This window comes from Mesocricetus auratus, unplaced genomic scaffold, assembly GCF_017639785.1.
Source record: "Mesocricetus auratus isolate SY011 unplaced genomic scaffold, BCM_Maur_2.0 Super-Scaffold_100023, whole genome shotgun sequence".
Classification (NCBI taxonomy): Eukaryota; Metazoa; Chordata; class Mammalia; order Rodentia; family Cricetidae; genus Mesocricetus; species Mesocricetus auratus.
In genome coordinates, this window is record NW_024429204.1 from 32,117,332 (window position 1) to 32,137,076 (window position 19,745).

Sequence of the window (19,745 nt, forward strand, 5' to 3'; positions counted from 1 at the left end):
TTATCAGCCCAAATAAACCCTTCTTATCATAAGTTGTTTTGGTCATTACTATCACAGCAATAGAAAAATAACTAAATACCTGACCAGAGCAAACTGTGTTTCTAACCTCACATCCAGCTCACTGAAGTTAAAGCAAACAAAATTTGATTCAAGAAAGTATTGTTATTATAATGAAATATCATATAATAATATTTAAAAGATAAAAACTATAAGCAAGTGCAAAAAGTATCTAGGGTAATATATGACACCATACTTGTGAATTTGAGGAATAAATAAGACATGTAGCCATATATCACATTCTGATACATTCCAGTGGGTTTGGGGGCATGTTTAAATTTTCTATATATTTAAAGAAAATGGCAAAATGTATAATTCTGTGTGTGTCTGTGTTTCTTCTACGTTGAAGGCCAGATCCTAACACAGATGTCATTATGTAGTGATTTCTTATTTACATTTTTAATTCCAAGGTAACATGTGCAACATCCAAAAGAAAATATGAAAAATCCAGTTTTGAACACAAGACCATGCTGGGAAGAGAAGTAAATAGTGTTTTATCCAGTGTCTACACCAGCATTGTCAGGAGAGGCTGGGTCTATAAGACCAACAGAAGTGTGAGAGAAATACAAGCTGAATCTAGCAACAAGAAAGACAAATTAATTCTCACTGTGACATCACTTTAGGAACTCCCAGGAGACATTAGAATTTCCTGAAGGATGTTTGTGAGCATGATTCTTCCCTAGAGAAAATATCTCAAATGCAGACCTTTAGGAAATCTGCAGATTTTATATATATATATATATATATATATACAATTTTTTCCTCAATATATGATTTATTTAAATTAGAAACATGAATGCTTCACATGTTAATCCCAGTTCCCTCTCCCACCCCTCCTCCCTTGTCCCTCTACCAGCCCCTCCAGCCCCCCACCCCATCCTCTCATCATTCCCCAAGGAAGGTGAGGCCCTCCTTGGGAAGGATCCCCAAAGTCTGTCATTTCATCTAGTGCAAGACCTAGGCCCTTCCCTATGTGTCCAGGCTGAGAGAGCATCCCTCTATTTGGAATGGGCTCCCAAAGATCATTCATACATCATGGTAAACACTTATCTACTACCCAAGGCCCCAGTAATTTCTGTGGCCTCCTCCCTGGCACTGCATTCATGGAGTCTGGATCAGTTCCCCCTGTTGGCCTCTCAGCCATCAGTCTGGGATTCAAGAGCTCCCCCTTATCCTGTCAGCTGTCTTTGTGGGTTTCATCATCATGGTCTTGACCCCTTTGCTCATCAATCATCCTGTCACTAGGTTCCAGGAGTTCAGTTCAGTGTTTAGCTGTGGGTATCTGTCTCTGCTTCCATCAGTCACTAGATGAAGGTTCTAGTATATCAGATAGAGTAGTCATCAACCTTATCATCAAGGAGGGGCCATTAATGTAGTCTCTCCACTATTGCTTAGTTTGGCAGTTGGTGTTATCCTTGTAGATCTCTGGAGATCTCACTAGTGACAGCTCTCTCCTCAAACCTGTAATAACTTTATCTATTATGGTATCTCTCATCCTGCTCTCCTCTATTCTTACCTTGACTCAACCTTACTTCTCCCCCATGCCTTCTTCTCCCCTCCTCTTATCCCCCTCTCTTTTTCCTGGTTCCCCCTTCCCTCCCCCGATGTTCCCAATCTACTCAGGAGATCTTGCCTCATTCCAATTCTCTGGGGTATCATACATCTCTCTTGGAAACCTCACTGTTTCCCAGACTCACTGGCACTGGGATTGTAGGTTGATACTCCCCTGATCCATATCTAAAATTCATATGTGAGTGACCATGTTTGTCTTTTTGTGTCTGGGTTACCTCACTCAGGATGGTTTCCTCTAGTGCCTTCCATTTGCATGCAAATTTCAAGATTTCATTGTTTTTTTTTTCCACTGAGTAGTACTGCATTGTGTAAATGTTCCACATTTTCTCTATCCACTCTTCAGGTGTGGGGCATCGAGGTTGCTTCCAGGATCTAGCTACTACATATAATGCTGCTATGAACATAGTGGAACAGACATCCTTGTTATGTGAATGGGCATCTTTTGGCTATATGCCTAAGAGTGGAATTGCTGGGTCTTATGGTAGACTGAGTCCCATTTTCCTGAGGAATCTCCATTCTGATTTCCATGGTGGCTGTATGAGTTGGCACTCCCACCAGCAATGGAGGAGTGTTCCCCTTTCTCCACATCCTCTCCAGCACAAACTGTCATTGGTGTTTTTGATTTTAGCCATTCTGACAGGAGTAAGATGATATCTCAGAGTTGCTTTGATTTGCATTTCCCTGATGGCTAATGATGTTGAGCACTTTCTCAAGGGTCTCTCAGCCCTCTTAGTCTCCTCTATTGAGAATTCTCTATTTAGTTCAGTCCCTGACTTCTTAATGGGATTCTTTGGTGTTTTGGAGACTTGCTTCTTGAGTTCTTTGTAAATTTTGGAGATCAGCCCTCTGTCAGATGTGGGGTTAGTGAATATCTTTTCCAAACCTGTGAGTTGCGTTTTTGTCTTGCTGACTGGGTCCTTTGCGCTACAGAAGCTTCTCAGTTTCAGGAGGTCCCATTTATTAATTGTCGGTCTCAGTGTTTATGCTACTGGTATTCAGGAACTGGTCTCCTGTACCAGTTCATTCAAGGGTAGCACCCACTTTCTCTTCTAATAGGTTCAGTGTGGCTGGATTTATGTTGTGGTCTTTGATCCATTTAGACTTTAGTTTTGCTGCAGATTATATTTTACAAAATATTATTTTAAAAACAAAAGTCTCCTAATGCATAAGAGAAATGTTGGAAAAGGTGTAAACAAATCCCAAGCACTCAACCTCTCATTCCCTCAGACATCAGAAATGATAATACAGATTATTAAATAACTTAAGCGCCATAAATTATTTAAACAACCAACTACAAGTTGATGGTACAGGTCAATGGTAATACATTCACCTAACATAAGCAACATCTTAAGTTCAATCTGTGGCATAATTGGTAAGTAAATAATTCATTATGAAACAAGTTTCAATTTGTTTTGGATTGATTGTGGCTACTTCTCTAAAGTCCTCTGTTGAAGGATTTATCACCAATATCACAGGAGTCAACCTGAGGTTGTTGCATGTGCATTGAGTTATGGGAAAATAATAGTGAAATGGTGGGTGTCTTTTATGATAAATCTTACATGTCTACTTGACTGAGTTTTAAGTAATCCAAAATGGATTCAGCATTAATCTGAACATGTCTATGAGAATGTTTCTAGATAAGGCTGACATTTGAATTAGTAGACCAACAATGTAGAGTTATTTCAATGTGTAGCTTCAAATAATAAAATTAAAAGAGAGCCAAACAGGATACTGGACAAGGGAACAGATTAAATTACAGAAGAATAGTAAAAGGAAAATATCTAAAAAATTCTCAAAAATGCTTAATGTTATAAAGAAAAGGAAGAAATAAAAGAGATAATGGGAACTGAGAGCTAAGAATGTTGGTACATACCAGTAATTCCAAAATTCTGGAGGCTAAAGAAAGAAGATTGTTGGTTTAAAGTAAAATAAAGAGAAAATAAATATCAGTAAATGAATATGGATATTTAATATTATCATTCCCTATTCATCAACAAATTTGCAATAAGTAATAATGGGATAAAATCACCATTACAGTAATCACAATATTGTCAAGTTTGTAGTTTAAAAAATCAGGTGAAATTAAATATTTCTCTTCTTGTTGGGCCTAATGAAATTTCTCTTGTTGGAAAAGTGTACGTTGATCATGTAACATTGAGTTCTAGGGAAATAGGAGAAGAGTAAATATTCAATATATAAAGTATAATTAAATTAAAACCCAATGTAATAAGAGAAAGCATTAATAAAGTTTAAATAATGCAAAAATATGCAGTTCAGTGAAAGGGCAAAGGTGCATAAGAAGCTTTAGACAGCAGAAGCAGAAGCAGGACTTCTTAAAATATATTATATGGAACTCAAGAAAAGTCCAGAAAAAAGAAACCCTCCTGAAAATTAAGTCAATATGTTTTTAAAATTATATTAGTTGAAGAATCTCATTATTTTTAAAATAATTAAATATAATTTAAAAATAGCTTAAAAAGCTGTACTGTCTTTATAAAAGATACAACATAGGCATACATGAAAATATTTTATATTTTCAAACAGTATATACTAGACAAATAATAACTGAGATACAGTTGTCTTATATAATACAGACATCACCATATGAATAAAGATGCTTAAATAAGGCTCTCTAGAATAAATTCTTAGCAAAGTATTCTCAAAAAATATAATATAGAAGGTAAAAATTGGTGAAACAAGAATCTATGTCATAATAGAAACTTACAATATATACTCAATTTTAGCTGAAACAAACAAAAAGTAAGGAAAGATTACTATAAATACATTGAAAATGCCTGATTACAGAGCCATCTCCCATCTCCCAACTATCTATTATTCTCAAGTACACATGTAATTAAATGAGATGAAACAAAAGCATACAACATTCTGAAACATAAAGATCCAACAGAGTTCATTAACAACTCCAAAATAGAAACATGGAACATGGCTTGCCCATATGGACCTGACATAGTGACAAATTGGTTGTGTGAAGAACCCATACTGACCTTGTTACTTAGTGCCCCTGAACTTCAAGAGCACCCTCACACAGATTCTGGACTTGACCTTATAGCAACTTGACATTTACAAAAGATTGAAAGAGTAAATGTGTGTACTATTTCTTCTCTTTTCAATCAGGGTCACTGCTGGAGGACACGTCTTTGGCAGTTCATTGGCGAGCTGTGCGAAGTGACTAACAAAATTAACACCATGTGACAGGAGTTCTTACACAGCTTGTGACCTACCATAAGATTATGTGTAGGAGGGAGTCAGACAGTGTATATGCAATGCCCACAAAGCATAGACACACGGATAGAACCAGATAACCTGCCATGACATACCATAGACACAAGAGTAAATCAAGTTACTATTCATGCAAGCCTTTCATTCAATGGGGTCTTCAGCCTTTGAAATCAGAGACTATGTGTGAACATTACATTCCTGAGTACCATTTTTTTAAAGTCAAGATTTTTTATTAAGTTTATTTGTTGTAATTACATTTTACATTCCAACCAAAATTCTTCCTCCCACCCCCTCCTCCTACTGCCCCTCACCTTTCCTCTCCACTGTCCACCCACCCCCATCCAATCCTTCTAACAGGTAAGAGCTCCTATGAGGAGTCAACAAAATCTGGCGCACTAAGTTGGGGAAGACCAAGTCCCTTGCCACTGTGTTAAGGCTGAGGAGTCAAGATGTTTTAAAACATCACCTTCTTCCTCAAGAAAATACATAGCTTGGAGTACAGGGAAGTAGCTGTCCCTCTGGCATCATCAGGTAAACAGGCCAGCTTCCCGGCCTGTGTTCCAGAGCCTGCAGATCGCCTGGGAACTGCACAGAGCTCCCAATCCCGGCGGGAGCATCAGGTAAACAGGCCAGCTTCCCGGCCTGTGTTCCAGAGCCTGCAGATCGCCTGGGAACTGCACAGAGCTCCCAATCCCGGCGGGAGCCAAGCACCCCAGACTCCAGATCTTCTCTCCCACCAACGATTCCAGGAAAGGAGAGGAGGCTGGGCGCACAGGGAAGTAGCTGTCCCTCTGGCATCATCAGGTAAACAGGCCAGCTTCCCGGCCTGTGTTCCAGAGCCTGCAGATCGCCTGGGAACTGCACAGAGCTCCCAATCCCGGCGGGAGCCAAGCACCCCAGACTCCAGATCTTCTCTCCCACCAACGATTCCAGGAAAGGAGAGGAGGCTGGGCACACAGGGAAGTAGCTGTCCCTCTGGCATCATCAGGTAAACAGGCCAGCTTCCCGGCCTGTGTTCCAGAGCCTGCAGATCACCTGGGAACTGCACAGAGCTCCCAATCCCGGCGGGAGCCAAGCACCCCAGACTCCAGATCTTCTCTCCCACCAACGATTCCAGGAAAGGAGAGGAGGCTGGGCACACAGGGAAGTAGCTGTCCCTCTGGCATCATCAGGTAAACAGGCCAGCTTCCTGGCCTGTGTTCCAGAGCCTGCAGATCGCCTGGGAACTGCACAGAGCTCCCAATCCCGGCAGGAGCATCAGGTAAACAGGCCAGCTTCCCGGCCTGTGTTCCAGAGCCTGCAGATCTCCTGGGAACTGCACAGAGCTCCCAATCCCGGCGGGAGCATCAGGTAAACAGGCCAGCTTCCCAGCCTGTGTTCCAGAGCCTGCAGATCGCCTGGGAACTGCACAGAGCTCCCAATCCCGGCGGGAGCCAAGCACCCCAGACTCCAGATCTTCTCTCCCACCAACGAGTCCAGGAAAGGAGAGGAGGCTGGGAGTACAGGGAAGTAGCTGTCCCTCTGGCATCATCAGGTAAACAGGCCAGCTTCCCAGCCTGTGTTCCAGAGCCTGCAGATCGCCTGGGAACTGCACAGAGCTCCCAATCCCTGCGGGAGCATCAGGTAAACAGGCCAGCTTCCCGGCCTGTGTTCCAGAGCCTGCAGATCGCCTGGGAACTGCACAGAGCTCCCAATCCCGGCGGGAGCCAAGCACCCCAGACTCCAGATCTTCTCTCCCACTAAAGAGACCAGGAAACTACAGGAGCCAGGGAGACCAGGGGAGTAGCTGTTCCGGATCAGGTACAACAGGACCCAGCATAGGGTCCAGGGGACCAGGTAGGAGGCTAAGCGCCCCAGATTCCTGTTCTTCTTCTCTACCCACGGACCAGCATTTGGACAAGGCATAGAAGAACCACCAGATTACTGGACTTACTAGCACCCACCAAAAGGGAACTCTGGTCCCCAGACCAGGAAGGGGCTCTTTCTGCACCCACTAAAAGAAGAGATGGGAAAGAGACAATACAAAAACACAGTCAGCAACAGAAAAACAAATATGACACCGCCAGATTCTAGAGACTCCACACCAGCAAGACCCCAATATTCCAACGCGAAGGAAGCAGAAGAGAACGACCTTAAAAGCACTTTCATGAAAATGATAGAGGCCCTAAAAGAGGATATTGGAAAATCCCTCAAAGAAATGGAAGAAAAAACAAACCAAAAAATGCAAGAAATGGAAGAAAAAACAAACCAAAAAATGCAAGAATTGGAAGAAAAAACAAACCAAAAAATGCAAGAATTGGAAGAAGAAATGAAGCAAAAAATACAAGAAATGGAAGAAAAAGCAAAGCAAAAAATGCAAGAATTAGAAGAAGAAACATACCAAATAAGGCAGGAAATGGAAGAAGAAACAAAGCAAAATATGCAAGAAATGGTAGAAAAAACAAAGCAAAAAATGAAAAAATGGAGGAAGAAACAAACCAAAAAAGGCAGGAAATGGAAGAAGAAACAAAGCACAAAATCCAAGAAATGGAACAAAAAGCAAACCAAAAAATGCAAGAAATGGAAGAAAGAACAAACCAAAAAATTCATAAAAGGCAACAAACGGGCGAACAGATAAACAGAAAATTGCAAGAAGCAATGCAAACGCTGCAAGGGTTGAAAACTGAAATAGAGACACTAAAAAAAACACAATCTGAAGAAAGGCAGAAAATAGAAAAGCTGGACAAACAGGCAGGCACTACCAATACAAACATTACCAACAGAATAGAAGAGATGGAAGAGAGAATCTCAACTGTTGAAGATACATTAGGAGAAATGGATTTATCAACCAAAGAAAACCTTAAATCCAACAAATCCTTAACACAAAACATCCAGGAATTATGGGACACCATGAAAAGACCAAACCTAAGAATAATAGGTATAGAAGAAGGAGAAGAAATCCACCTCAAAGGGGCAGAAGGCATATTCAACAAAATCATAGAAGAAAACTTTCCCAACCTTAAGAAAGACATGCCAATGAAGGTACAAGAAGCCTACAGAACACCAAATAGAGTGGACCACAAAAAAAATTCCTCGCCACATAATAATCAAGACCCCAAACATACAGAATAAAGAAAGAATATTAAGAGCAGCTAAGGAAAAATGTCAAGTAACATATAAAGGCAGACCTATCAGAATTACACCTGATTTCTCCATGGAAACTCTGAAAGCCAGAAGGTCCTGGATAGATATTCTACCTACACTAAGAGACCATGGATGCCAGCCCAGACTACTATACCCGGCAAAGCTCTCAATCACTATAGACGGAGAAAACAAGATATTCCATGACAAAACTAGATTCAACCAATATGTGTCCACTAACCCAGCCCTACAGAAAATTTTGGAAGGAAAACTCCAACCCAAGGAAGCTAACTACAACCAGAAAAACATAAGCATTAGAGAATCCCTCTCTACCAACAGCCAAAAGAACAAAGGGGCGAAATTCCACCCATAATTCCACCAACAACAACCATCGCAAATCGAAAAAGGATGAGCAATCAATGGTCATTAATATCCCTCAATATTAACGGCCTTAACTCACCCATAAAAAGACACAGACTAGCAGAATGGATTCGAAGACAGAACCTTCCTTCTGCTGCATACAAGAAACACACCTCACCCTCAAAGACAGACATTACTTGAGAGTTAAAGGTTGGGAAAAAATTTTTCAATCAAATGGACCCAAGAAACAAGCAGGGGTAGCAATCCTAATATCTAACAAACTAGACTTTAAAATAAAATCAATCAAAAGAGATGAAGGAGGTCATTACATACTCATCACAGGTGAAACCCACCAAGACGAAGTGCCTATCCTGAACATCTATGCCCCCAATACAAAGGCATCCACATTCGTTAAAGAAACATTATTAGAACTTAAATCTCATCTAAAGCCCCACACAGTTATAGTGGGAGATTTCAACACACCACTCTCACCACTAGACAATAATACCAGACAGAAACTCAACAAAAAAGCAAAGGGTCTAATAGAAGTAATGACCCAACTGGGATTAACAGATATCTATAGAACATTTCATCCACATAAAAAAGAATATACCTTCTTCTCACCACCACATGGAACCTTCTCAAAAATCGACCACATACTTGGCAACATATCAAACCTCAGCAGCTACAAAAAAATTGGAATAACTCCATGCATCTTATCAGACCACCATGCCTTAAAATTAGAATTCAACAACAACACAAATTGCAGAAAACCTACAAACTCATGGAAATTGAATAATGCTCAACTGCACCATCCCTGGGTCAAAGAGGAAATAAAAAAAGAAATTAAAGACTTCCTCAAATTCAATGAGAATGAAGACACAACATACCCAAACCTATGGGACACTTTGAAAGCAGTGCTACGGGGGAAGTTCATAGCACTAAGTGCTCACATGAAGAAACAGGAAAACAGTTATACCAGAGAATTACCATCACAGCTAAAAGCTCTAGAACACAAAGAAGCAAACTTCCCCAGGAGGAGTAGACGCCAGGAAATAATCAAATTGAGGGCTGAAATCAACAAAGTAGAAACCAGGAAAACAATACAAAGAATCAATGCAACGAAGAGTTGGTTCTTTGAGAAAATCAACAAGATAGACAAACCTTTGTCCAAACTTACCAAACAGCAGAGAGTGAACACGCAAATTAACAAAATCAGAAATGAAAAGGGGGACATAACAACAGACTATGAGGAAATCCAGAGAATCATTAGGTCATACTTTGAAAACCTGTACTCCAAAAAATTCGAAAATTTAAAGGAAATGGATGACTTCCTGGACAGCTATCATTTGCCAAAACTAAATCAAGAACAGATAAGCAATTTAAATAGACCTATAACCCCTATGGAAATAGAAGCTGTCATCAAAAGTCTCCCAACCAAAAAAAGTCCAGGTCCAGATGGCCTCAGTGCAGAATTCTACCACAAATTCAAAGAACAGCTTATACCAATTCTTCTCAAAGTGTTCCACACAATAGAAGCAGAAGGGTCTTTGCCAAACTCTTTCTATGAGGCTTCAATAACCTTAATCCCCAAGCCACACAAAGATACAACCAAGAAAGAGAACTTCAGACCAATATCCCTCATGAACATTGATGCAAAAATACTCAATAAAATACTGGCAAATCGGATCCAAGAACACATCAAAACAATCATTCACCACGATCAAGTAGGTTTCATCCCAGGGATGCAGGGATGGTTCAACATACGAAAATCCATCAACGTAATCCACCATATAAACAAGCTGAAAAACAAAAATCACATGATCATCTCACTAGGTGCTGAAAAAGCCTTTGACAAAATCCAACACCCCTTCATGATAAAGGTCTTGGAGAGATCTGGGATAACAGGGACATACTTAAACATAATAAAAGCCATATACAGTAAACCAACAGCCAACATCAAACTAAATGGACAGAAACTCAACGCAATTCCTCTAAAATCAGGAACAAAACAAGGCTGTCCACTCTCTCCATACCTTTTCAACATGGTACTTGAAGTTCTAGCTATGGCCATACGACAACAAAGGGGGATCAAGGGGATACAAATTGGGAAGGAAGAAGTCAAACTTTCACTGTTTGCAGACGATATGATAGTTTACATCAATGACCCAAAGAACTCTACCAGGGAACTCTTACAGCTGATTAACACCTTCAGCAAAGTGGCAGGTTACAAGATCAACTCAAGAAAGTCAGTAGCCCTACTATATACAGATGATAAAAGGGCTGAAAGAGAAATCAGAGAAACATCACCCTTTACAATTGCCACAAACAACATAAAATACCTTGGGGTAACGCTAACCAAACAAGTGAAAGACCTGTATCGTAAGAACTTTGAATCTTTAAAGAAAGAAATTAAAGAAGCCCTCAGAAAATGGAAAGATCTCCCATGCTCTTGGATAGGCAGGATCAATGTAGTAAAAATGGCAATCCTGCCAAAAGCAATCTACAGATTCAATGCTATCCCCATTAAAATCCCAGCACAATTCTTCACAGACCTTGAAAGAACAATAATCAATTTTGTATGGAAAAACAAAAGACCCAGGATAGCCAAAACAACCCTGTTCAACAAGGCAACGTCCGGAGGCATCACTATTCCTGACCTCAAGCTCTATTATAGAGCTATAGTCCTGAAAACAGCTTGGTATTGGCACAAAAATAGACAGGTAGACCAATGGAATCGAATTGAAAATCCGGGTATTAACCCACACACGTACGAACATCTGATCTTTGACAAAGAAGCTAAAAATATACAATGGAATAAAGAAAGCATCTTCAACAAATGGTGCTGGCATAATTGGAGACTGGCATGTAGAAGAATGCGGATCGATCCATGTTTATCGCCATGCACAAAACTTAAGTCCAAATGGATCAAAGACCTCAACATAAATCCAGCCACACTGAACCTCTTAGAAGAGAAAGTGGGTGGTACCCTTGAACGAATTGGTACAGGAGACAGCTTCCTGAACATAACACCAGTAGCACAGACAGTGAGATCAACAATTAATAAATGGGACCTACTGAAACTGAGAAGCTTCTGTAAGGCAAAGGACACAGTCAGCAAGACAAAAAGGCAGCCCACAGAATGGGAAAAAATATTCACTAATCCCACATCTGACAGAGGGTTGATCTCCAAAATTTACAAAGAACTCAAGAAGCAAGTCTCCAAAACAGCAAAGGACCCAATTAAGAAGTGGGCTGCAGAACTAAATAGAGAGTTTTCAATAGAGGAGTCTAAAATGGCTGAGAGGCACTTGAGAAAGTGCTCAACATCCTTAGCCATCCGGGAAATGCAAATCAAAGCAACTCTGAGATACCATCTCACTCCTGTCAGAATGGCTAAAATCAAAAACACCAATGACAATTTATGCTGGAGAGGATGTGCTGAAAGGGGGACACTCCTCGATTGCTGGTGGGAGTGCCAACTGGTTCAGACACTTTGGAAAGCAGTATGGAGATTCCTCAGAAAAATGGGAATAAACCTACCACAAGACCCAGCAACTGCACTCTTAGGCATATATCCAAAAGATGCCCATTCATATAACAAAGATGTCTGTTCCACTATGTTCATAGCAGCTTTATTTGTAATAGCCAGAACTTGGAAGCAACCTAGATGTCCCTCACCCGAAGAATGGATAGAGAAAATGTGGTACATCTACACAATGGAGTACTATTCAGCAGAAAAAAACAATGGAATCATGAGATTCGCAGGCAAATGGATGACACTAGAAGAAACCATCCTGAGTGAGGTAACCCAGTCACAAAAAGAGAAACATGGCATGTACTCTCTCATATATGGATTTTAGACATAGATCTGGGGAGTGCCAGCCTACAATCCTATTGCCAGAGAGTCTGGGAAACAGAAACTTCATTTACTGGCTGGTTAAGTACTGAGCTGAACTCAAGAAAGCCAGTATCAGAGAGGGAGGACTGATGATCAAAGGGATTAAGACTGGGCTGGTTTAACCCCCAGAAACAGCTGACCAGACAAAGGTTAACTCTTGAATCCCAGGCATCAGCCTGGGAATCCAGCATGGGACTGATCAAGACCCCCTGAATCTGGGTGTCAGTGAGGAGGCCTAGGTAATCTATTGAGCCTTGGACAGCAGATCAGTACCCATCCCAAGTATACACACGGTGTCTGGACTCCCATAGAACAATGTGAGGTGCACTCTCACCCTGAACTCTTGGGGAAGGGTCTAGGCCCTGCCCTATATGAAATGACAGACTATGGACACCCCCATGGAGGGCCTCACCCTCCCTGGGGGAATGAGGGGATAACGGGGGGGAGGGATGGGGGGAGGGCACGGGAGGAGGGGAGGGAAAGGGAGAGGGACCTCGTACTGACTTGTGAAGCAACCTTGTTTCTTATCTAAATTTAAAATGGAAAATAAAAAAAATATTAATAAAAAAACTGATAAAAAAAGAAAATACATAGCTTACAAATTGACTCTTAAATATAAGAAAGTGGTGCTAAGCCCCATGTATTTTGAATGCAAAATACAACCATGGAATAAAACATGTGATCTTCATGAAAAGAGCCAAATAATCAGTTAAAAAATGTGTAAGTACACATGCACCCTATTGGTTACTAATACTCACATCCCACTCTGCATCATGTCCCCAGGTGATGAGCCTTCTCATCCAATTCAAGGATTACTCATTGGGAAAGCACATGACAACAGTCATATCTTCGGGAGTATAGGATTATATACCAGCTTGTATTAGCTTGAATAATTTATTTAATAGGTGCACCTGCTCTTGGCAGCTGTGAAGCATTTGGTAATGTGACCTGAGTTTCATTCCAACTGTTCAGTGTCCCTGGAAAGGCCCACAGAGAGGAAGAAAATCAGATATAAGAGGAGACAGTCTTTCTCTTTGGAATTTGTTGCTATGGAAACTTTGAGGATAGCACATTGGAAGAAGTATGCATCCTGAGTTCAAAGGATAAGCTTCTGCAATAGGTGTTGGTTGAAAGGAGGTTTACGAAAGTTCTCCCTGTCTCTCAAATTGTATGTGGTAAAAATTAATCACAGAGGAATGCCACTATGAGTGACATTCACCAGAAGCAGGTTCACTGGGGTTTTTCTAAAGAGAACCCTGAAATCCACAGAAAACAGGATTTCATTTTATATTTTTGTGATAAAATATAATACTGTTAAGCTAACAGTAAACCCTGAAACATAGTGGAATGCTCAATCTGATGAATTATGGGACACAATGGCCACAGCATTTCTTCTCTGAAGATGGGATCCACTTTCAAAACAGCTCCAAGCAGAGTGCTAGGACTTAGTCTGTTGCACTGATCGATCAATCACTTGATACAAATTGCCTCTAAGGCAATGCTTTATGCAACGGGCACTCCCCAGGAAGGATTATGCTGTAAATTGTCAACAACCAGTACACTACACAACTGCTCCTGTACAGTAATCCCATCATACACCTGACTCTGAGAGGGCACCCTACATGTTCTTGCAAAGTAGAAAGTTACATCTGAAATCTACTTGCTATCATTTGGCCAATAGCTATCTGTTAATGTAAGGAGTGACATTTTACTAAAGTTCCAGCATTGGTCTCTCTCATGCTTATTTTGACACTTATTCATTCTGTCTCACAGAAACCTCACAGTAAATAAGACTGTCTCTATGTAGCCAAACTGCCTTATGGAAGGTGTATCTGCCCCTGCCACTAGATCCGTTCTTAGATCTGCTTCCAGGGCATCGTGTATATCCTGCAGCTTCTTCCAATACCAATAAAAAAGAAAGAAAACTTAATTCTGAGCAGAAAAGGAGTGGACTACTGTAAGACTCATGTAACTAAAACTGTGCTTTCAACATCTTCATAAAGTTCATCTGAATATCACAATCCTAAGTCTGTTCCCTTTCCAACTAGGGGTCTGACTTTGATCATGAAGCCTTTTTTGAAATGTAGTTTCCAACCATCTTTGGAGGGCCATCTCCCTTATAACAAAATCTAAGCCTTCTCAGTCCTCTTCCCTTTGGTTTAGAGTGTAAAAAAAATCTATGTGTGTATTTCTACGGAGACCTTTTGAATCCTAAACCTCCCTTTCCATACTGAAAATTCAGCGTCAGCCCTTTTTTATCTGTTTGTTTGTTTATTTGTTTTTGTTTTTGTTTTGGCATGGAGCTATATGCTTCCCACATTTCCACATCCCAGGATCTCTCCCAAGCCTATGCTCCCAAGACACTTTGTTCAGGGTTTCCTATTTGATTTCACTGTAGACTGAAGGAGATACAGAAAGGACCCAAATGTCTGGGCTAGCCACACCCAGGATTCCTTAAGCAAGAGGCTCTGAATATCCTGCCTCAGAAGACGATTTGCTGCCAAAGACCCATGTTGGATCTGCTGCTTTCTGTTTGATCTACTTTCTAGGACCATGCCTGCAAGCTCTAAGAGTCGCTAGATCTGAATGTAGAGATGCTCCGTTGAATTCTCTTGAGAGCACCAACTTTCATGCAGAGAAGGAGAAATGGACTTTGATATGAGGAATAAGAGAGCACGCGGTTGCTGGGCGGTGGTGGTGGTGGACGCCTTTAATGCCAGCATTTGGGAGGAATAAGCAAGCGCATCTCTGTGTGTTCGGGGACCAGACTGGTCTGCAAGAGCGAGTTCCAGGAGAGCCTCCAAAGCCACAGAGAAACCCTGTCTCGAAAAGAGACACAGAGAGAGAGAGAGAGACAGAGAGACAGAGGGACAGAGAGAGAGAGAGAGAGAGAGAGAGAGAGAGAGAGAGAGAGAGAGAGAGAGAGAGAGAGAGAGAGAGAGAGAGAGAGAAAGCCATGTGTTCATCATGGAGAGGGTACCTGGTGTGACCCTTTATGATATGAGTTCAGGCCACCACAGGAGTCGTTTTTAAATTCACCAAACCTTGGTGTGGGTTGTATGACCACAGCATCTCTGTGTTCATTGTTCACCCATTTCATCTGCCCTTGGTGTGAGTTGTACAGTCACCTATATTGCCTCTGGGGAAAGAATCCACTATTTGGATAGGCAACTCCCATGTGAAACATGTACTGCCAGTTGATGACTCACCCCACGGCTGAAACGGTGAATATTACAGGATGAAAACCACCCACTTTCTTTAATTCACTGCTTCAAGAGGTTACCATGGAGCCACAATCTGAAGAATGAATAGATATTGTCCAAGTGAGGGATTTAGAAGGTGAAAGAGATAACTGAGTGTCGTAGTAGAGAGAATGCTGGTACAAATACATCCACACTGAGCATTCCTTTGAGAAGTCATTGACTTAACATAACCTCACCTCCATCTGACCAAATCCCTTTGATAAAATATATTATAAATATATATTTATATAAATGAAAATATATTTCCCTGGACAGCATCTCTTAAGAGGACCCAACTTAAAAAATCACAATGTTTCTCCCAATTATTGCTGTTCTGCAAATAAAGAATAAATTCCCAACCAGTATTGCGGGGAAAAATATGTATTTCCCTTTCATGTGAAGCTGATGAACTGGAGGATTAAGAGAAATCTCAGACAGTGCCTTCTTGCCAATAGCAGATAGAGGGATGCATAGTAATACCAGAACACTATTAAGGGGTCCTAATAACAACTTACCATGCTTCAGGTGTTTTTGTAGCTACTGAAACAAAGTTAAGTAGGAAAATAGCATGCTGAATGAGCAAGAGATTTGATAACCTATTAGAGAGATATGGATAACTCCTTTGCTCAATGTAGACCCTTTTTCCATTGAACCCATGTTTTTATTGGTTCTCTGTGTACCAAAAGTTCCAATGTCATAGTGTGAGATAGAGAAACAGTGTTAAACAGAGAACCTAAGCAATTCATGGCAGGATAAGCTGAAAGAGAATCACTGGTCTGGGAATAGAGAGAGGACCAGCATTGTATCTTGTATACTATATGAAGAGACTTCCCAATATTCTTTGTAATTCTCAGCTCAGATAGCTGGGACTATACACGTACAGTGCTCTCAGCACTGAAACTGTAAACCTTTGCAAGCTGGCCACAGGAGCTAAAACATCGCCTGCTCTTGAAAAAGTAGTAATAGTGAAGACCTGTGTCCCCTAACATAGGTTACCCCTAACTGCTCAGGTAACATGGTGGTGGTAGAAACTGAGCATAGTCAGAGTCCCTACCCCAAAAATGAAGCCAGTGGGGTCCCAAGAGCTAATGAAACGTGTCCAAAAACACACTGCATTTTCACAGAACAGACTAGATTAAATCCAGAAGTGTAAGAAGACAACCTTGAAGTAGGAACACTGAGGAAATGAAAGGGTAGGAAGAGACCTTAAAGGAAGTAACAGACAAGGGACAACATTGACATTGGGATAAGTGGTGGGACTATGTGAGTTACAGTAAGGAGTCACTTAGTGAAGGAGGAGGCTAGAAGAGGAGAGAAGGGACACAAGTGAGAACAAAGTACAATACACATACGTGAAGATGCTGTGATGAAATGACTATTTTGTGCAGTAGCCTAAAATGTTAATTCATAAAAGATGATTAACAAAATGTTAAGGTAGGGTTAAAGACGGCAATAAAGAAACAATGGGGGTTTGGCAAAGGAGTTTGTCTATTGATGGGTTCTGGAAAGTTCACAGGATCCTACTACTGTATTGGACGGTGATGAACAATGGGTTTCTGTACCCTTGCATTGCTATGGGGCTGCTCTGTAATTGCTTAAGGTAACCAAAATTAGCAGCTCCTATTCACCCAATGCTCAGCCATGCAACCATGATCACCTAAAGTGTGTCTTCATATTTCCCTAGATGTCATACAAGGTACAAAATCTCCCATACCTGATATCTAGGAGCTTGTCACAAAGTTCATACTACAAATAGTGGTTAAGCACAAATTTAAACAGTTGCATGTTTTCAATATTCATGAATAAAGTTAATCCAAACAAAAAAGAACCTAAGATGGAGCTTAACATGGATGAGGGGATCAAAATTATAATTTCTTTTTTATTTTTATTCAGATCAGGCATCCCGTATTTTTGCAACTATCTAGGTAGCCCTCTGCAATATTTCTGTGTAATCCTGGTTTAGGAGCCTCAAAGTCTGCTGCAATCTAAGCAGACCAGTCTGTACAGCAACAAGTCCACAATACTGTGCTCGATGCTTTATGAGTTTATTTTTAACAAAAGGGTTAATCATCATATAATATTATAGCTAACATTCTGTCATTTATCATGTCAAATCAACATCAACATACTATCCCATTGGTTTTACAATTCACTTAATATATAAATATTACACATAAATTCTTTTGGTATCTTTCCCACAAGACTGTTTCAGATCTGCATTATGAAAAGCCAATGATATCTCGAAGTTTCAGTGTGTGGTCCGTCCTGTTGTGACTCTAGCATGCAGTGATATATGTGCATGTACATTAGATGGTATTAATGACAATGGCTCTTGTTACTAATCTTCTTCGAGTACTGGGTATAACCAGAACCCACCTCAGCACTTCATTTTTCACTGGTTTAATGTTCAGATTGACACTTTGGATTGCCTGCTACTGTTCTCCCATTTAGCTATCAAGAGAACTGAGTAGAAAAGATGCTAAATTTCCCTAGCTCCCATTATTGGGTTATATATGAATCTTAAATTATGTTGAACCACTGTCAAATTGATGTGAAAATTGTCTAGTTATGTGTTTTTTCCTAATAGATTTTGAAATTTTCGTGTCTTTTGGAGTCCATATTCTTGGGGCCTGAGTAAAAACCATATATTAAACTCACACACAAAGAGGCAAGACAATGAACAAACACAAAAACAAATTAAAATTAATCCAATGCAGCTTCTCCCACAGCATCCCCTGTCTACAAGCCAGCTGTGGGAGAGTGTCTTCTACTCCTCTTTATTCTAAATAATTGATTTTTAGTTTTCCCATTAAGACAGCTAAACCATACCCTGTGAATTTAAAAAGTTTGTTGATCAAGATTCCCTTTGCATCAGGGTATCAGAGGCTACTCTGAGAATCAGCTACAAGGTGGAGTGAGCCAAGGGGCATCTCAAGGGAGACTAGAGTATCACCAACAGGCCTTGGTAACTATGATGCTGAAGATTCTAGGGACATTGTGAGCCCTTGAGGAAACACAGAGGATTATCAGTCATATCACTTGATGAGTTAGCTGGTACAAGGTGGAGCTGCACATGCACACTCAGCCATACAGGCTTTCCTATCATTAAGGTATCAGAACAATTTCCTATTTATATTCTATGCCTAGTTTCAAAGTAATGTTTACCTTTTCTCTCCCACCCTACTGGCCATTTTCCTGGTTGGGGAGAAAACTTCGACAGTGTGATCTCTCATGGCACCAGGGAGGCTCACATTTCCTTCTGTATCTACTCTGCTGATTATGGGTGTGGCAACTATAAATACAGTTGATCAGAGTCATTTCCCTCTACCCCTGCCTGACCTGGTTTGCTTTTCTACCAATATTACCATTTTTATCTGACATCTCTCTCACATATATAACTGCCCATGCACATTTCTCTTAACTCTAGGATAGAGGTACCACCAGGACAGATCCTCAGTCTGTCTTGGTTACCACTGTTACAATCACGAACTAGGTAGAACACATAATGGGCCTGTTAGGCAATGTTTGTTGATTGAAGGCAAGGGTTAGTGCTTTTCTCAAGTGACTAAGTGCGGTGAGTTTCCAAAACCCTCGTCTCAAGAGACTTCTAATTATCTTAAGTAGTCATCATTATTGTGTCTGATAGGAATAAATTCAGATGAGATGGCTGAGGTATGAAGAACCAAGGTATCACCAAACTTCAGCATCTGGGAGATAGGTAACTACCTGGTGGGGTTCACTTGACCCTCTGCACTTTCAATTCCCCTAACTCATACTGTTTTCTCCAGTAGACTACCAGAGACTCAGTGGAGAGGACTTTGCCAAGTGTGTTTTCTAGACACAGAACATGGAACAGAAAAGTAAGTGATGAATGAATAGATGAACAAGGGATCTAGACAAAGTCTTTAGAAAACAGACTGTGATGAGTTGAAAACAGTTTCCAGAGTGGGTCAAACGAGTACTTCCTACAGCCTGATATTGAGACACTAGAGTTCAAGAGAGAACAAAAATGAAAAGGAAGATTTAAGTGTCTTATTTGCTTTCTCACAGCCCAAGCTCAGGAACACAGCCCTCTACTGCCCCCATGTGGCTTTCCCTGCAAGGAACTGTTCAAAAGCTGTTTTTTACATCCCAGTTCAGACTCTATGCAACATTTTTTTTTTTGCAATAAACAGAACTGTCTGCCTTTTTATCCACAAGTTTAAGAAAGGAAGGTTCTTCAGAATCCCTTGCCCACATGATGAAAGAATATT